The sequence below is a fragment of the Pongo pygmaeus genome, chromosome 2, assembly GCF_028885625.2.
Source record: "Pongo pygmaeus isolate AG05252 chromosome 2, NHGRI_mPonPyg2-v2.0_pri, whole genome shotgun sequence".
NCBI lineage: Eukaryota > Metazoa > Chordata > Mammalia > Primates > Hominidae > Pongo > Pongo pygmaeus.
This window is the reverse complement of record NC_085930.1, coordinates 59,454,184-59,474,585: the sequence shown is the minus strand read 5'-3', so window position 1 is coordinate 59,474,585 and position 20,402 is coordinate 59,454,184. Positions and strand designations below refer to the sequence as shown.

At 41.5% G+C, this 20,402-nt stretch overlaps 1 protein-coding gene and 1 pseudogene across 6 annotated transcripts in view; one reads left to right on the top strand and one right to left on the bottom strand.

Annotated features, from left to right (window-relative positions):
- Positions 1 to 20,402, bottom strand: part of CHCHD6 (coiled-coil-helix-coiled-coil-helix domain containing 6) — a 247,939-nt gene that overhangs the window by 173,308 nt on the left and 54,229 nt on the right. The gene's annotated exons all lie outside the window — the stretch shown is intronic.
- On the top strand, positions 1,280 to 12,514 carry LOC129034144 (protein RCC2-like; annotated as a pseudogene).

The following is a 20,402-nucleotide window of genomic DNA, read 5'->3' as shown; positions in this document are numbered from 1 at the left end:
AAAAAAAAAAAAAAAAAAAAAAAAAATTTTAATGAGCCAGGCGTGGTGGCACATGGCTGTAGTTCCAGCTACTCAGGAGGCTGAGGTGGGAGGATTGGTTGAGTCCAGGAGTTCAAGGCTGCATGCAGTGAGCTATGAACACACCACTGCACTCCACCTGGGCAACAGGGCAAGACCCTGTCTTCGAAAAACACTGAAAATTTTTGTGTTTCAAAGGAAACTATCAAGTAAGTGAAAAGAAACCCAGGAAATGTGAGAAAATTTTTGTAAATCATTATCTCAAAGGATTACTATCCAGAACATATCAAAAAAACCTCCTTCAGCTCAACAGCAAAAAGACAAATAATCCAATTAAAAATGGACAAAGGAGCTGAATAGACATTTCTCCAAAAAAGATATATAAATGGCCAATAAGCACATGAAAAGATATTCAACATCATTAGCCATTAAGAAAATGCAAATCGTAACCACAGTGAGATACCACATCACACCCACTAGGATGCCTATACTCAAAAAGACAAGCGTTGGTGAAGATGTGGAGAAACTGGAACCCTCACACATTGCTAGTGCAAATGTAAAATGGTGCAGGCAGCCACTTTGGAAAACAGTCCGAACATTCCTCAGAAAGTTAAACATAGAGTTACTATTTGATCCAACCATTCCATTGCAAAGTATATAACCAAGAAATAAAAACATATCCACGGAAAAACTTGTAGACAAATGTTTACAGCAGCACTATTCATAGTAGCTAAAAAAGTGGAAACAGCCCAAATATCCATCAACTGGTTAACGGACATATAAAATGTGATATGGCCAAACAACGGAATATTGGCAGTAGAAGGAAATGAAGTACTAATACATGCTACAGCATAGATGAATCTTGAACACATTATGCTAAATGAGAAGCTAGTCACAAAGACCACATATTCTATGATTCCATTTACATGGCATGTTCAGAACACACAAAAATCCATAGAGACAAAGTTGATTAGATGTTGCCTGGGACTAAGGGTTGTGGGAAATAGGGAGTGACTGCTAATGGGTAGAGAGTTTCTTTTGGGAGTGACAAAAATGTTCTAAAATTGACTGTGGTGATGGTTGTACAACTCTATGAATATACTAAAAATAATTGAGTTAGATACTTTGAATGGGAGACATATGGTAAGTGAATTATATCTTAATAAAGCTGTTAAAATAAAACCAGTTTTCTTTAAGCTTTGAAAATGGAGAACAATTGCCATTCCTCTCAACGAGCAAATGCCTTGGAAAGGAGCTCAACATGCCTGCTACAGGGCTGCCACCTATGGCCATGCAGGTGGAGCTCCAGAGTGGGAAGTATGCAGTGTGGCAGTGCTTATCTAAGCAGAAGAGGTGCCTCCTGCAGTCTGCCTCATTTCTGTGTGTCTCCTAGAGGGTATCTTGTTACACTTAACAAGCTCATCCAATGTTGAAGATTAGCATTTTTCCTGTAACATGGCCCCAAAACACAAGCGACTATTTCACGTGGTTCTGATTTGGTGCTGAAATAACTATTGATTTGGTAACTAATGATCTGGGGCTGATCTGATGCTGAAATAGTGATTTGCCTAATGTAGAAGAAAAAAACTGAGTGTACTGAACTGCAAACCCAAACCTAACCAGTCTTCCTTCCTAAAATGTATGCCTGGGTAGTTTTGACCATGTATGATTTCTACCTTACAAGCTGATTTGAAGTCTGAATACCTTGGAAAAGACAAATCCATTAAATAAAAACATAGAAAACCAGGTAAAATAAGTATCATAAAAAGAAATGTTATGGGTTTCAAGGGAGGGGAGAAGAAATGACAGCTGACTGGCAGAGTAGCATGGGACGAGAATGGCTGGTGTGGCAGGTGAAGTCTGAGCTAGACACAGAGGGTGGAAGAGACCGAGACAGGTGGGCTGGCTCAAAGGCATAGAGCGGCAGGGAGGCAATAATGAAAAGGAAGACCCTCAAACTAGAGGCCAGGCCTTCACCCACAGCTCTGGCACTTTCTAGCAGTGTGGCTGGGGCAAGTCACTTTGCCTCTTTGTGTCCCAGTTTCCTATAAAGTGGGAATAACACCATATGTAATTGAATCTAAGACACCATCGATTATAACATGAACCATTATTCCATTACCACTAAGAAAAAAAATGATGTTGGTTATGTCACTGGTTATAAAATGTATCCCTAATTCAAAGATGTTATAAGAAAAAAATTCACCTCAGAATTGAATATGGTAACAACTACTCAGAGTTGATATGAGAATTAAGTGATTATATGTAAAGTAAATATAATTGCTGTTGTTGCTATCAATATTTGACAAATATCTGTCGAGCAACTACTAAGTGCCCTCAAGGTCCTATGCATAAGATAAACATGGTCCCAATCCTTAGGAATTCAGAATCAATCCAAACAGGACAAAAAACAGGGAAGTCAGAAGTGGGATGTGTGCAGGACTGGTCACGGGTGGTGGTCTCTAGCTTGACTGGAATATAACTGAAGCCTCACTTTACCGAGCTGAGAGAATGTAAGGCGGATTAGGATCTAAAGTAAAGAGAGCATCAGACATAATCAGAACTATTCTTGAAAAACCCTGTCTCCCCTGTGAAGTACATATATACAACTTCATATCCAATTCTGTAAGATACTACAAAGGCAGTGACATAGAGTACCCAGGATAGCATCCATATGCAAAATATAATTTAGGAGCCATGTTGTACCAAAAACAATGTTCACATTAAAATGCACTGTAGCAAGATGTTCAAACTATTAATGGAGAAATTATTAAAGAAGACCCAAGACAACCAGAGGCACAGCCAATTCATGTTTCCCACACCACATTCACCCCAAGGCAACACCTACTAAGGGAATGGTAGCTGAGCCAATCATCCTATTCTTCCACTTCAGATCCCAGCTCACCTTCCACACCGGTCTCCGTGATGCTGGGCCTGGCTGGCACTCAGCGAATCCCACTCCCACGTGGCCATGTGGCTCCATGAGAGTCTCTCCAATAAGAAGAGCTACAGGAAATCTGCACCTGCACCCTGTCTGCTTCCTCTCCCTTCTTGTTCTGAGGAACATGACCCCAGCAGGGTTCCTTTACCGGATCAGTTCTGCCCTGGAGCAGCCGCTGATTTCAGCCTGCAGCTTTTCCAAAACCCGCAGAAGCAACTTCATCATACCCCACCCTTGAAGATAAAAGCCCCAGCCAAGAGGTGCCCCTCCATGAAGCTCTGAGTTACATGGGGACTTTCCTTAACCTCTAGAGTTTTAGTAACTGCAACATCTTCCCTTTGATTCTTCAGCCCTACAGCTGGTGGTAGCTGCTTCTTGCGGTTGCTACCTCCATAATACTTTAATGTTCCCTTTTTACCCGTTCAATAACCTAGTTAATAACCTTGTACCTAGTTACTGACTTTTGAAATCAAATTCTCTGCTCCAATAATTGCTGTAGTTTCTCCTGGCTGGGCCTTAACTGATACAGCAACATATTACTCCTCACTTTCTATTTTAAATTCTCTCTCCGGACATGAAGAGGCAATTCATAAGAAAGGGAAAAATCAGGCCCATAAATATATGAAAAATATTCAATCTCTACTTGAAACCAAAGAAACAAAAATTAATACCACTGACACACATTTCTGCCTGTCAGATCAACAAGATGGAAAAGGATGCTAGGACTCAGTGCTGGCCACAGGCACTCTCAGACACTGCTGGTAGGAACGTAAACTGGAATTACTGTCTTATGGAGGAAAATCTGATGATAATGTGAACCAAATCTTTGAAATTTAGGTCAAAAAATAAGACACTGCAAGAGTAGATTCACTTCTTCCTATTGCCTCTGCAAATATAGCTAAAAACCCTGGACATCACATACACAAAGCAGATATAAAAAGATTCTAAAAAGTAGACACAAGAAGGCAGTGTGGCTAGGGGCCTCAGGACCCAGAATGATAGGACAGTGGATTCTCTGAGTTTTCTTCTTGCCTCATTATCTCAGACTGGGTGCTGGAGGGGATGCCAATGGGAATAAACCAGGAAAGCCCCCCAGAAAAGCCAGCTCTTTCTAGCCAAAGGACCAGGAAAGAAGCAACTTAGCAAGACAGTCAACTTTCAGACAGTAAACTTTTAGATAACAACTACACTGCTCCAGCCTAACACCACAGAAATAGTTGCACTGCCACCCTCATCAGCAAAGGCCAACTGGAGACCCTGGACTTCCACCCTCACAAAACAAGATGCCTCAACCCACCTTCCCTGCCAGGGTGTCAGAGAAGAGCAAGGGTGGTGGATCTCTGACTACCACCCAAGCGTGGTGAGGCATTCCCTGTCGGTGGAGATCACTTGGGGAGCAGTAAGCAGATGCCCTTCCCCATCCCAGCCAGGGTGGTATCAGAGAGAGGCCTAGTGGGGAGCACGAAGTCGTGGTTCCAGGAATTTACAAGTAATAAAATGACACGGAACTACACATATACATTGTACCAATGCCAATTTTATGGTTTTGATATTGTATATTTACACAAGATATAACTTCTGAGGGAAATATGATGAAGGATATATGGGCCTTCTCGCTACTATCCTTACAACTTCCTGTAAATCTGTAATTTACAAAAAAAAAAGTTTTAAGAAAGCCTTTGCAAAGGGACATAAGAGAACTTTTTGGGAAGCTGAACAGGCTCTGTATCTTGACTGAGGTGGTTATTATATGGTTGTTACATGTTACACTCAGCAAAGTCACCAACCTGAGCACTTAACGTGTGAATTTTATTGTGTATACATTAAACCTCAATAAGTTATATTTTAAAATATGCTATTAAAATATCTGAATCATATCAGTACTAATAAACAGGAAATAAAACTCTTAAATAGAATGCCAACTAGTAAATATAGAAGACATTACAGAAATATAAAATCATCATTTTATAACCACTAGCACAGTGATTCAGACAAGAATTATCAAAGAAGAGAAAAATGGTAGGACAGGCAGCTCCAAGCTCTCATCCTCCCACAGAAACATAGAAAAACATGCAGAGGCTGGGCACAGTGGCTCACACCTATAATCCCAGCACTTTGGGAGGCCGACGCAGGAGGATTGCCTGAGCTGAGGTGTTCAAGACCAGCCTGGGCAACATAGTGAAACCCCATCTCTACTAAAATACAAAAAATTAGCCGGGCATGACAGTGTGTGCCTGTAATCCCAGCTACTTGGAAGGATGAGGCAGGAGAATTGCTTGAACCTGGGAGGCAGAGGTTGCAGTGAGCCAAGATTGTGCCACTGCACTTCGCCTGGGCGACTCTGAGACTCTGTCTCAAAAAAAAAAAAAAAAAAGCAGAAACTGTCAGAACCAACTTTCTCAAAGCTCTGAAAAATAGTCCAAAGTTTAAAACAAGCAAGAGAATGCTGAATAAAGAAAAAGGCCACTTGAAAACAGTGGGAAAACTTTCTGGTGTTTTTACTTGCCTTTGCCCTATCGCTGTCATGGCTCAGTTGTAGCCACATTCCCAATGTGAGACTCTGGTCCTTGGTTCCACAGGGAGCAGGGCAGGTATTATTCGTAAATTATTGTGTGCATCTGTTCTAACCTGTCTGACAGCTGCCTGAAGGACTGATGCAAAGCACTTCTCCCTTTCACCTAACTCAGAACTAAGGCTGGAAAAGGGCAGGTGTTACTTGAAAATACTGCAGGGAGAAAACACCTGCAAGAAATTACACAAGAAGACCATCCCCAAGACATATAATCATCAGATTCTCCAAGGTCAAAATGTTAAAGGCAGTTAGAGAGAAAGGGCAGGTCACCTACAAAGGGAACCCCATCAGGCTAGCAGCAGATCTTTCTACAGAAACCCTGCAAGCCAGAAGAGATTGGGGCCAAATTCAGCATTCTTTAAGAAAAAAAAAAAAAGTCTAACCAAGAATTTCACAACCAGCCAAGCTAAGCTTCATAAGTAAAGGAGAAATAAGATCCTTTTCCAACAAGCAAATGCTGAGGGAATTCATTACCACCATAACTGCCTTACCAGAGGTCCTGAAAGGAGCACCAAATATCAAAAGGAAAGACTGTTACTGGCCACTACAAAAACACACCAAAGTACATAGACCAGTGACACTATGAAGCAACGACACAAACAAATCTGAATAAACAGCTAATAACATGATGACAAGTTCAAATTCGCACATATCAATACTAACCTTGAACACAATTGGGCTAAATACCCCATTAAAAGGCACAGAGTGGCAAGCTGGATAAACAAGACCCAATGGTATGCTGTCTTCAAGAGACCCATCTCACATGGCAGTGACATCCACAGGCTCAAAATAAAGGAATACAGAAAAATCTACCAAGCAAATGGAAAACAAAAAATAGCAGGAGTTGTAATCCTAATCTAAGAGAAAACAGACTTTAAACCAACAAAGATAAAAAAGATAAAGGGCGTTACACAATGGTAAAGAGTTTGATTTAACAAGAAGACCTAACTATCCTAAATGTATATATACCCAACACAGGAGCACCCAGGTTCATAAGGGAAATTCTTAAAGACCTGTGATCAGGCCTGTAATTCCAGCACTTTGGGAGGCTGAGGCAGGCGGATCACGAGGTCAGGAGATCAAGACCATCCTGGCTAACACGGTGAAACCCCATCTCTACTAAAAATACAAAAAATTAGCCAGGCGTGGTTGCAGGCACCTGTAGTCACAGCTACTCGGGAGGCTGAGGCAGGAGAATGGCGTGAACCCAGGAGGCGGAGCTTGCGGTGAGCCAAGATTGAGCCACTATGCTCCAGCCAGGGTGACAAAGCAAGACTCTATCTCAAAAAAACAAAAAACCTATGAAGAGACTAACATTCCTACATAATAGTAGGGGTAGATTTCAACACCCCACTGACAGTATTAGAGAGACCACTGAGGCAGACAATTAACAAAGATACTCAAGACCTGGACTCAACACTTGACCAAATGGACCTAATATACATCTACAGAACTCTCCACCCAGAAACAACTTCATATTGCCACATGGCACATACAGAATGACTTTTGGATAAGTAATGAAATTAAGGAAGAAAACAAGAAATTATTTGAAACTAATGAGAACAAAGATACAACATACCAGAATCTCTCAGGACATAGCTAAGGCAGTGTTAAGAGGGCGGTTTATAGCACTAAATACCCACATCAAAAACTTAGAAAGATCCCCAATTAACAACCTAAATCACAACTAGAAGGACCAGAGAAGCAAGAGCACAACAGCCCCAAAACTGGAAGACAAAAAATAACCTAAATCAGAGCTGAACTGAAAGAAATTGAGACATTAAAAACCATACGAAATATCAACAAACCCAGGAGTTGGTTATTTGAAAAAATAAATAAGATAGACCAGTAGGTAGACTAATAAAGAAAATAAGAGAGGAGAACCTCCCTTTAGGGGCCAGGTGCAGTGGCTCATGCCTGTAAGCCCAGTACTTTGGGAGGCCGAGGTGGGCGGATCAAGATCACGAGGTCAGGAGATCAAGACCATCCTGGCCAATATGGTGAAACCCTGTCTCTACTAAAATACAAATTAGCCGGGTGTGGTGGTGCGTGCCTGTAGTCCCAGCTACTCAGGAGGCTGAGGCAGGGGACTCGCTTGAACCTGGGAGGCGGAGGTTGCAGTGAGCCGAGATTGTGCCACTGCACTCCAATCTAGCAACAGAGCAAGACTCCATCTCAAAAAAAAAAAAAAAAAAAAAAAGAAACGGAAAAAGAAAAAAAGAAATAACAAAGGGTACATTACCACTGACCCCACAGAAATAGAGAAAACCATCAGAGACTACTACAAACCACTCTATGCAAAGAAACTAGAAAATCTAGAAGAAGTGGATAAATTCCTGGACACACACAACCTCCCAGGACTAAACCAGAAATAAATTAAATCCCTGAACAGACCAATAACAAGTTCTAAAATTGAATTAGCAATAAAAACCCTACCAACCAAAAAAAGTGCAAGACCAAATGGATTCACAGCTGAATTCTACCAGATTTATAAAGAATAGTTGGTACCATTCCTACTGAAACTATTTCAAAAAATTGAGGAGGAGGGACTTCTCCACCACTCATTCAATGAGGCCACCATCATCTTGATACCAAAAACCTGGCGGAGACACAACAAAAAGAGAAAGCTTCAGCCCAATATCCTTGATAAACACAGATGCAAAAATCCTAAACAAAATACCAGCAAACCAAATCCAGTAGCACACAGAAAAGCTAATCCATCATGATCAAGTAGGCTTTATCCCTGGGATGCAAGGTTGGTTCAACATATGCATATCAATAAATGTGATTCAACCCATTCACTGAACTAAAAACCAAACCACATGACCATCTCAATAGATGCAGAAAAGTTTCCTATAAAATTCAGCATCCCTTCGTGTTAAAAACCCTCAATAAGTTAGGCATTGAAGGAGCATACTTGAAAATAAGAGCTATCTATGACAAATCCACATCCAATATCATATTGTATGGGCAAAAGCTGGAAGCATTCCCCTTGAAAACTGGCACAAGACAAGAATGTCCTTTCTGACCACTTCTATCCAACATATTATTGGAAATCCTGGCCAGAGCAATCAGGCAAAAGAAAGAATAAACAGCATCCAAACAGGAAAAGAGGAAGTCAAATTATCCCTATTTGCAGACGACATGATTCTATATCTAGTCTCTGCCCAAAGCTCCCTGATCTGATAAACAACTTCAGCAAAGTTTCAGGATACAAAAGCAACATACAAAAATCAGTAGCATTACTATACACCAACAACATCCAAGCCAAGAGCCAAATCAAGAGCACAATCCCATTCACAATAGCCACAAAAAGAATAAAATACCTTAGAATACACGTAACCAAGGAGGTAAAAAATCTCTACAATGAGAATTACAAAACAAAACAAAACATGGCTCAAAGAAATCAGAGATGACACAAACAAATGGAAAAACATTCTATGCTCACGGATACAAAAAACTAGTATCATTAAAATGGCCATACTGCCCAAAGCAATTTACAGATTCAATGCTATTCCTATCAAATTACCAACGATATTCTTCACAGAATTACGAAAAACTATTTTAAAATTCATATTGAATTCATATTCAAAAAAGAGCCCGGGCCAGGTATGGTGGCTCATGCCTGTAATCTCAGCACTTTGGGAGGCCAAGCTGGGTGGATCACTTGAGGTCAGGAGTTCAAGACTAGCCTGGCCAATGTGGCAAAACCCCATCTCTACTAAAAGTACAAAAAAAATTAGCCAGGAGTGGTGGCACAGGTCTGTAATCCCAGCTACTCGGGAGACTGAGGCAGGAGAATCGTTTGAACTGGGAGGCAGAGGTTGCAGTGAGCCAAGATCGCACCACTGCACTCTAGCGTGGGCAACAGAGTGAGACTCCGTCTCAAAAAAAGGAAAGAAAAAAAGAGCCCAAATAGCCAAGGCAATCCTAAGCAAAAAGAACAAAGCGGGAGACATCATGTTACCCAACTTCAAACTATACTACAGGGCTACAGTAAACAAAACGGCAGAGTATTGGTACAAAAACAGACACACAGACCAATGGAACAGAATAGAGAACCCAGAAGTAATGCCACATACCTAAGAATCATCTCATCTTTGACAAAACCAGCAATGAGGAAAAGACTCCCTATTCAATAAATGGTGCTGTGATAACTGGCTAGCTATATGCAGAAGAGTGATACTGAACCCCTACCTTACAATACATACAAAATCAACTCAAGATGGATTAAATATTTAAATGTAAAACCTAGAACTATAAAACACCGGAAGATACCATTCTGAACATAGGACCTGGCAAATATTTCACAACAAAGACACCAAAAGCAATTGCAACAAAAACAAAAATTGGCTAATGGGATCTAATTAAACTAAAGAACTTCTGCAGAGCAAATGAAACTATCAACAGAGTAAACATGCAACCTACAAAATGGGAGAAATATTTGCAAACTATACATCTGACAGAGGTCTAATACCTAGAATCTATAAGAAACTTAAGCAAATTAATAAGCAAAAAAAAACCCCATTAAGAAGTGGGCAAAGGACATACATGCAGCCAATGAGCATATGAAAAAATGCTCAACATCACTAACCATTAGAGAAATGCAAATCAAAATCAAAATGAGATACCATCTCACACCAGTCAGAATATTATTAAAAAGTCAAAAAATAATAGATGTTGGCGAGGTTCTGGGGAAAAGGGAATGCTTATAGACACTGCTGTGGGAATGTAAATTACTTCAGCCTCTGTGGAAAACAATGTGGCGAGATTCCCCAAAGAACTTAAAATTGAACTATCATTCAATCCAGCAATCCCATTATTGGGTATATACCCAAAGGAATATAAATTGTTCTGCCATAAAGACACACGCATGCATATTGTATTAGTCCATTCTTGCACAGCTATAAAGAAATACCTCAGACTGGGTAGTTTATAAAGAAAAATGGTTTAACTGGCTTGCAGTTCTGCTGCACAGGAGGAACAGGTACACAAGAAGAACAAGTTCTTCCTGTGCATGGCTGTACAGGAAGCATAGTGGCTTCTGCTTCTGCAGAGACCTCAGGAAGTTTCCAATTATGGTGTAAGGCAAAGGCGGAACAGCTGTCTTACAGGGCAGAAGCAGGAGCGAGAGAGAGAGGTTAGGGGAGGTGCTACACACTTTTAAATAAACAGATCTCACAAGAATTCACTCACTATCACACAAACAGCACTAAGGGGATGGTGCTAAACCATGCATGAGAAATCTACCCCCACGATCCAATCACTGCCCACTAGGCCCCACCTCCAACACTGGAGATTACAATTCGACATGAGACTTGGGCGGGGACACAGACCCAAACCATATCACATATGTTCACTGCAGCACTATTCACAATAGGAAAGATATGGCATCAACCTAAATACTCATCAATGGTACACTGGATAAACAAAATGTGGTATATGTACATCATGGAATACTATGCAGACATAAAAAAGAATGAGATGGTGTCCTTTGTGGCAACATAGATGGAGCTGGAGGCCATTATCCTAAGCAAACTAACACAGGAACAGTAAACCAAAGGCTGCACGTTCTCACTTACACGTGGGATCTAAACAATGAAAACACTTGGATACTAGGAGGGGAACAACAGACACTGGGGCCTACTTGAGGGTGGAAGGTAGCAAGACGGAGAGAATCAGAAAAAATACCCTTTGGGTACTAGGCTAATTATCTGGGTGATGAAATTATTAGTACACCAAACCCCTGGGACATGCAGTTTACCTATATAATAAACCTTCACAAGCACCCCTGAACCTAAATGTTGAAAATAAATAAATAGAAATAAAAAACAGAAAATGCTTTGGGTAAGCTAACAACACACAGGTGCCTGGTGGGAAAATCATGGTCTGGACAGAAAAGAGAGCACCTAACAGGCATGGGAGGAAAAGTCAGGAAAGATTCTTTGGAAATCTAGGAATGAGAAAGGGCAGCTGGGACATGGTGACACCAAGAGAGTAGAAGCCCCCAGACTCACCGAGGGCCTCAGCCACAAAGTGATCATGTCTGCGGCACGTGGGCAGAACTACACCTTGGCCTTGATGAAAACGGGCTCCATGTTTGCGTTTGGGGAGAACAAGATGGGGCAGCTGGGCCTTGGCAACCCGACAGACACTATCCCCAGCCCCGCACAGATAATGTACAATGGCCAGCCAATTACCAAAATGGCCTTTGGGGCTGAATTCAGTATGATAATGGACTGCAAAGGAAACCTCTATTCCTTTGGGTGCCATGAATATGGTCAGCTGGGACACAACTCGGATGGGAAGTTCATCGCCCAGGCACAGCGGACAGAGTACAACTACAGACTGGTTCCCCAGTGAGTGGCCAACTTCATTGAGGCAGATCCTGCCTGTACCAAATGTAGTTGTGTGAGACGTAGCCTGTGGCGCTAACCACACACTGGTCCTGGACTCCCAGAAGTGAGTCTTCTCCTGGGGCTTCGGTGGCTATGGCCGGCTGGGCCACACAGAGCAGGATGAGATGGTCCCCCACCTGGTGAAGCTGTTTGACTTCCCTGGACATGGGGTGTCCCAGATCTATACTGGTTATACCTGCTCCTTTGCCATCAGTGAAGTGGGTGGTCTGTTTTTCTAGGGGGCCACCAACACCTCCCGTGAATCTACCACATACCCGAAAGCAGTGCAGGACCTCTGTGGCTGGAGAATCCAGAGCCTGGCTTGTGGGAAGAGCAGCATCATTGTGGCCACCAACGAGAGAGCACCATCAGCTGGGGCCCATCACCGACCTTCGGGGAACTGGGCTACGGGACCACAAGCCCAAGTCTTCCACTGCAGCCCAGGAGGTGAAGACTCTGGATGGCATTTTCTCAGAGGAGGTCACCATGGGCTACTCACACTCTTTGGTGACAGCAAGAGACAAAAGTGAGACCGAGAAAGAGAAGAGCAAGAAACTACCAGAATACAACCGCCGAACCCTTTGATGCTCCCAGAGACTTCTCCGACTCTACACCTCTCATGGCAGCTGTCATTTCCATGTGCACTGGGATGGGAAGTCAAACGAGGTATTTAAAAAAGCAAAAGCTGACCTAAGGTGCATTTTTGTTTAGACTCCATAAGATTCCATTTTACAAGTGATCCAATATTTACCTTTTGTTCTGTATGCTTTCCAAAGTACGTTTTTTTCCCTTAATGTCTAATTAAAATACTTGCTGATAGTTGACTTACCATTCCTACAAGAGGCAGAAACTTTCAGCAATCTAGGTTTTTTTTTAAGTTTTTTCTTTCTTCCTCTCCTGAATACACTCCCCAAAACACCCCTTTCCAGTTAAAATTACCATCGTGATCCAAGCAGATGCTACGTAGAAGAGGAATCGCCATTTAATCAGAAAAAATGTCCCTTACAGGAACCAGCAGCAGCCAGGCAAAGTCACTGGCCTGCTTCCATCCAAAACCACGCTCGCATACTTCGGTCCTCCTTTCCTGCTTTTTCTTGCAGATTGGCCTAAGCCGGTGTTGGTTCTGTTTCTCCCCTTGGCTGCCTATAATCTGCTGTGTCCCCCCTGGAGGGGGATTGGGAGTCTGTGTTTAGCCATTTATATCTGCTTTAGCTGTTAAAGAAGTCCAAATGAAAATCAGGTGATGGTGGAACCATGCGGACTTGGGGGTGGGGCAGAGGTGGTTCCCTGTGGAGCCAGGGCTGAGCCTTGTCACATGCACTCACCAATTAGAGATTGATCAGCCAGCAGTCAAGTGCATTCATTCTCCAGTCCTTGCAAGAAGGATCAGCCCTTTCTGTACCAGCCTTGATTGCCTTGTGCTTTGGTCTCCTTTTCTCCCCTACCTGGATCCTGCCTCGCACAGGCCGTCCTGTTACTGAGACTCAGGGTACCGTTCTGCTGACTCAGCTCTCTTTAGTCACGTTTGCTTGGCTCTAGTACCAAATATTTGAGATTACCAAAGAATGTTCTTCCTTGCGTGTCAGCACGGATGCTGTGACTGCCACCAGTGTCCCCGTCAAGTGCCTGTGCCTGAGCTTGCTGTGCTGAGTGAGTTATGAGGTGCCTTTCCTGGAACCCTCCTCTTGCCTGGACCCAAGAGAGGCGACAGCTCTGGCTAGGGCTCTTGGTTTCCAGAGGGTCTGGACTGGTTTGGGTGCTTTAAAATAGATATTTAATTCAGTGGTGCTTATGGGGGAGATGAGAATAGAACTTAAATATGAGAACTGGGTAGATGGGAAAATTAAATATTGGTCTCTTCAAGTTTTGTTGTTGTTGTTGTTGTTGTTGTTGTTGTTTGCATTTGCTATTGTTACCACTTGTCACTGTCTCCATGTTAAAATGCCAAAAATGATCTAGTTGTTATTGCTTTTTTTCCTATTTTCCACCCCAGGCACTCCTTACCATGACTCCTGCCCTTGGAGGGCACGTAGCAGTGTCTGTCCTGCCAGTCCCAAGGCCCTATGGGAGGAGACTGGCCTGCATCTCTCTAAGACTTAGTCTTAGAGACGCCACATGCATCTCGTGTTCTGTGTTCAATCAGTAGTCCATGGGAGAAGCTTCTGCCACTTCAGAGCTTTGCTAAACTAACCTAATTTGTCCAAATCACCCCAAAACCACCATCTCTAACTCAAACTTCCATGAGACAGCCTGATCCATTTGCCCGGACAGGTCTCTTTCCTGGAACGCAACCCAGGCACCTGTGCTGCTGGAATCCTTGAAGTCTGTCCTTTGAGTCATGGTCACCGAGAGGGTTGAGGACGCAGCACCCGAAGTCCCAGCCTTTGCAGGAGCCGCCCTGGGTGGAGCTGGACTTAGATCTTCTGGCAGCCTCACATAAACCTGGCAGCCAGCCTCTTCTAGAACTCTAGCCAGGGACTGGAGCAGGAAAGGGACCTTCGAAGTGAAGACTGCCTTGCCCCGCACCTCCCTTTGGCTTAGATTGAAAAATGAACTTCCTAATGGGTTAAATCCTTTAAAACAAGGAGTTGTGGGGAAGGTCGTCTTGTACTCCTAGAGAAAGGTACACAGTTGCCTGGCTGGGAACGTGCTTGGTGCTGACCCCGCGGGCATCTGACTGGTCTTCCAGCTCAGGAAAAAGAATTTGAAAGAGGATTAGCATGAAGGGGAATCAAAGAGAAGGTTGTGATTTGGTTGAAGGTGCCTGGTTTAGTGCTGTAATTGTATTATTTTATATATATCTATATAGATATATATATATATGTATGTGTATATATATGTGTGTATATATATATTTCTTGGAGTAAACATTTTAAATAAATGATATAATTGTCTAGAAAACAAAAAAATTATAAATCTATATTATTGGGACACAATGTATAAAAATATAATTTGTGACGATAACATAAATAGGGGAGCAGAGCCATATAGAAGCAGAGTTAGTTGTTTTTAGCTTTATTCTCTGTGGTAAAATATACATAAAGTATGCCTTTTTAACCATTGTAAAGCATACAATTTCAGCATTATGTACATCCAAAATGCTGAGTAACTACCACCACTATTCATTTCTAAAACTTTTGCATCATCCCACACAAAAGCTCTTTACTGGTTAAACCATAATTCCTCATCTTCCTCTCCCATAGACTCTGGTAACTTCTACTACTTTCTGTCTCCATGAATTGGCAGAGATTTTAAGTTAAACTGATATCAATTCCACTGGATTATTAGAAATTTTGGATGTTAACTGTAATCCCCATTGTAACCACAAAGAAAGTATCTGAAGAATATACGCTAAAAGAAATGAGGCTGAGTGTGGTAGTTCATGCTTGTAATCCCAGCACTTTGGGAGGCCAAGGCAAGAGGATCACTTGAGGCCAGGAGTTCAAGACTAGCCTGGACAACATAACAAGACCCCATTTTAAAAAAATACAAACAAATAAACAAACAAAAACAATAGTTGGGCATGGTGGCAACCACCTATAGGCCTAGGTACTGAGGAGGCTGAGGCAGGCTTGTGTGAGCCCAGAAGTTTGAGATTACAGTGAGCTATGATCATGCCACTGTACTGCAGCCTGGACAACAGAGCACAACCTTGTTGAAAGAGGAGGGGGAGGGAGAAGGGGGAAAAAAAAGGGGAGAAGAGAAAAAGGGAGGGGAGGTGAAGGAAAGGAAGGAGAGGGAAAAAGGAAAGGAAAAGGGAAAAGAAAAAGGAGAAAGATGAAAGGGGAAAGGAAGAAGTAGAAAGGAAAGGAAAGGAAGAAAGCAGAAGGGAATCAAATCAGTTAACTACATTAGAAAAATCAACTACATACAAAAGAAGGCAGAAATGAAGGACTGAGAGACAATAAAAGCTATACGAATAGCAAAAATGGCAAAAGTCCTTCCTTCTCAATAATTACTTTAAATGTAAATATATTAAACACTCCAATCAAAAGGCAGAGATTGGCAGAATGCATACATAAACTGTCTACAAGAAAATTACATTAGATCCGAAGGCACATAGGTTGGAACTGAAAGTATGCAAAATAACTAAAAGAGCTGGGTGGCTATAATAATATGTGAAATAAAGTAGACTTTAAGTAGAAAATAGTCACAAGAAACAAAAAAGGATGTACGTTAATAAAAGGGTCAATTCATCAAGAAGATATATCAAGTATAAATATACACGCACTGAAAAACAGAGCTCCAAAGTATAGGAAGCAAACGTTCATAAAATAAAAGGGACAAATAGTTCTAAAATAATAGTTCAAGATTTCAATACCCTATTCTCAATAATAAACAGAACAATTTGACAGATTAATAAGAAAACAGAGGACTTGAATAATACTATAAACCAGTGAGACTTAATAGACATATGTAGAACACTCCACATAGACCATATATTGGGCACAAAACAAGCTTCAACAAATTTAGAAGACAGAAATCATAAGAAGTATCTTCTCCAACCACAATGGAATGAAGGTAGAAATCAATGTGAAAGAAAACTGAAAAATTCACAAATATTGTGGAAATCACTCAACAACCAATTTATCAAAGAAGAAAACAGAAAAGGAAATTAGGATATAACTTGAAATGGATGAAAACAAAAACACAACATACCAAAACTTACGGGATAGAGGGAAAGCAGTGCTCAAGGGGAAATTTACAGCATACATCTTTACATTACAAGAAAGATCTCAAACTAATAATCTAAGTTTATAACTTAAGGAACTAGAAAAAGAGTAAACTAAACCCAAAGCTGGCAAAAGGAAGGAAATAATAAAGATTATTAAAGTGGAGATAAATGAAGCAGAGAATAGAAAAACAAAAGATAATCAATGAAGTCAAAAGTTGGTTCTTTTAAAAGATCAACAAAATTGGCAAACCTTTAGCAAGACTGACAAAGAAAAAAGATAGCAAATACAAATACCTAAAATAACAAATAAAAATAGGAACATTACTAATGACTCTACAGAAATAAAAAGGACATAAGGAGCATTATAAACAAATATACGCCAACAAACTGGATAACCTGGATGAAAAGGACTAATTCTTAGAAACATACAAATTACCTAAACTGACTCAAGAATAAATAGAACATTTCAAAAGACTTTAACAAGAGTAATCAAAGTCAGTAATCAAAAACCTCCCAACAAGGAAAAGTCCAGAACCAGATGGCTTCAGTGGTAAATTCTACCAAACATTTAAAGAAGAATTAACAGGACTGGGTGCGGTGGCTCACACTTGTAATCCCAGCCCTTTAGGAGGCCAAGGCAGGAGGATCACTTAAGCCAACAGTTTGAGACCAGACTGGTCAACATAGCAAGACCCTGTCCCTATTAAAAAATAAAAAAATTAGCCAGGCATGGTGGTGCATGCCTATAGTCCCAGATACTTGGGAAACTGAGGAAGGAGGACTGCTTGAGCTCAGCCATTGGAGGCTGGAGTGAGCTATGATGTGCAGAATGTGAGCTTAATTGGAAATAGATAATTACATTCTTTACAGATGTAATTAGTTAAAATGAAGTTATACTGTATTATGGTGGGCCCTAAACGTCATATAATTGCTGTCCTTTGAAGAAGAGGAAAATCTGGACACAGAGACAGACACAGAGGGAAGAATGCCATGTGAAGATGGAGACAGAGACAAAGATGTGGAGAAGCTGGACCTCTCATCTCCAAGATATGGAGAAACTGGTAAGAATGTAAAATGGTGTAGTGGCTATAGAAAACAGTAAGGCAGTTCCTAAAAATATTAAGAACAAAATTAATCCATGATCCAACAATTTTACTTATGGGGGTGTGTGTGTATATATATATTGGCAAGGCACAGTGGCTCATGCCTATAATCCTAATGCTTTGGGAGGCCAAGGCAGGAGGATCGCTTGCCAGGAGGTCGAGACCAGCCTGGGCAACACAGCAAGATCCTCTCTCTACAAATTTTTTTTTTATTAGGTGGGCGTGGTGGTGCACAGCTGTAGTCCCAGCTACTCAGGAGGCTGAGGCAGGAGGATCACTTGAGCACAGGAGTTTGAGGTTACAGTGAGCTATGATTGTGCCACTGCACTCCAGCCTGGGTGACAGGGCAAGACCTGCCTTCAAATGAGAAAAAAAAAAAAAAGAATTGAAAGCAGGGTCTTGAAGAGATATTTGCACTCTCTTGTTCACAGCAGCATTACTCACAATAGCCAAAAGGTAGAAACAACTCAAGTGTCCATCAACAGATGAATAAATGTGGTCTATCCATACAATGGACTATTGTCTAGCTTTCAAAAGGAAAGAAATTCTGACACATGCTATAACACGGATAAACCTTGAAGGCATTATGTTAAGTGAAATAAGCCAGTTACAAAAGGACAAATACTGTTATGATTCCACTTATATAAGGTCCCTAGAGTAGTGAAATTCATAGAGACAGAGTAGAATGGAGTAGTTGACAGGACCGAAGATATGGGAAAGGGGGAATTTTTGTTTGATAGGTACAGTTTCAGTTCGGAATGATGAAAAAGTTCTGGAAAAGGAGAGTGGTGATGGTTGCACAACACTGTGACTATAATTAAAGCCAATGAATTGTATACTTAAAAATGACTTAAATGACAAATTTTATTTTATATATATTTTACCACAATAGAAGAACTGAAAAAACAAATCAAGAATCATCAATGGGCAGAAAATTGTTGGACGAAAGGCTGGAAACAGGATATCCCACACACTTGCAAAGCATCACCCCACAGATTACTTACTAATTTCAAAAAGGAACAGGAACCTGATATAGTTTGGGTATTTGTCCCCACCCAAATCTCATGCTGAAATGTAATCCCCAGTGTTGGAGATGGGGCCTGATGGGAGGTATTTGGGTCATGGGGCAGATCCTTCATGGCTTGGTGCTGTCCTCACCATAGTGAGCAAGTTTTCACGAGATCTAGTTGTTTAAGTGTGTGGCACCTCCCCAGCCCTTGCTCCTGTTCTCACCATGTGAGACTCCTGCTCCCCCTTTGCCTTCCCACCATGAATAAAAGCTCCCTGAGGCCTCTCCAAAAGCGACCAGATGCTAGTGCCATGCTTCCTGTACAGCCTTCAGAACCCTAAGCCAATTCAATCTCTTCTTTATAAATTACCCAGCCTCAGGTATTTCTTCACAGTAATGCAAGAACAGACTAACAGTACCTTTACCATAGCAAAATGTGGTATAAACCACCTTAACCAAGTAATCAAATTTAATGGTGCCAAGAGTGACAGGAGCTGCCATCATGTATCCCCTGATGTAACCCACTGAGGAGAGCACAAAAGCACCCGGTAGTGCCTATTTGACCAAAACATTTAAGCTGAACCTCATCATGAGGAAAAGATCAGAGAAATCCAAGTGGTTTTGTAGAGACAGTCTAGCTGGGATCTTCAACATCAACGTCATAAAAGATTAAATAAGGCCTGGGAAAACTCTTCTACTAGATTAAAGCACACAGGAAACACAGGAACTATAAGAAATGCATGTCCTTGACTGAATCTTGGAATTTCAAAAGACCACTATAAAAGACTTGATTGGGACAACAAGGTAAACTGAATGTAGCCTATATATGAGGTAGAAAGTACAATCATCTTATTGTGGTGAGACAGGAGAATGTTCTTGTTCTTAAGGAGATGAGATGCATATTCAAATATTTATGGATGAAATTACAATATGTCCAAGTAACTCTTACATGACTCAATAATAATACAGGTAGAGTGAGGCCTGGAGAACACTCTGGCTTTGGAAGGCAGGAAAGCATCTGTGAATCATTTCAGAAGAGTAGTAGGGCTAACCACTGGATTACAAGAACACCACAAATGAACAGGCAATGAGAGATAAGAGCTGCTGGTAGAAGGTGGCAGGGCTGCAGGAGGCCGCAGGCCGGACTGGTGAGAACAGGCAGATCTGACCACGCTGGTGAGCTGACAGCAAGAGGTAGCGGAGAGTGAGAAAGCACACAGGGCCCACAGATGCAATCCAAAGCAGAGCACAAAAAGTGAAGACTTATTCCAGGAAGGGTACTGACCGTTTACTCTTTATTGAACACCAGTCAAAGGGAAATGAGCTTCTATTACAACATAAGTGATGCAGGGTAGACAGAAGGGGTGGCTTTCTAAAAGAACACATTCTGGAGGTAATGAGAGAGGAGGACACAGGGCGGTCTCAGACCCATCCCTCCTACAAGTGACCTGGCAAAGAAAGTCTTACTGGCTCCATTCGTCCTCCTCCTATAGTTCAAAGACTGCACACATCTCCTTGCTCACCTACAAACTTGAGAGTGGCTTGAGAATTAAAGCCAATTGCTAAAAATGGGACAGCAAAGAACTGGCTTAATAGAAACAAAACCCATTATCTTAAGTTAAAAGAACAAAAGTCAACCGCTTAGTGAGATCCCACATGCATCCCATGAAATCACTTTTACCAAAA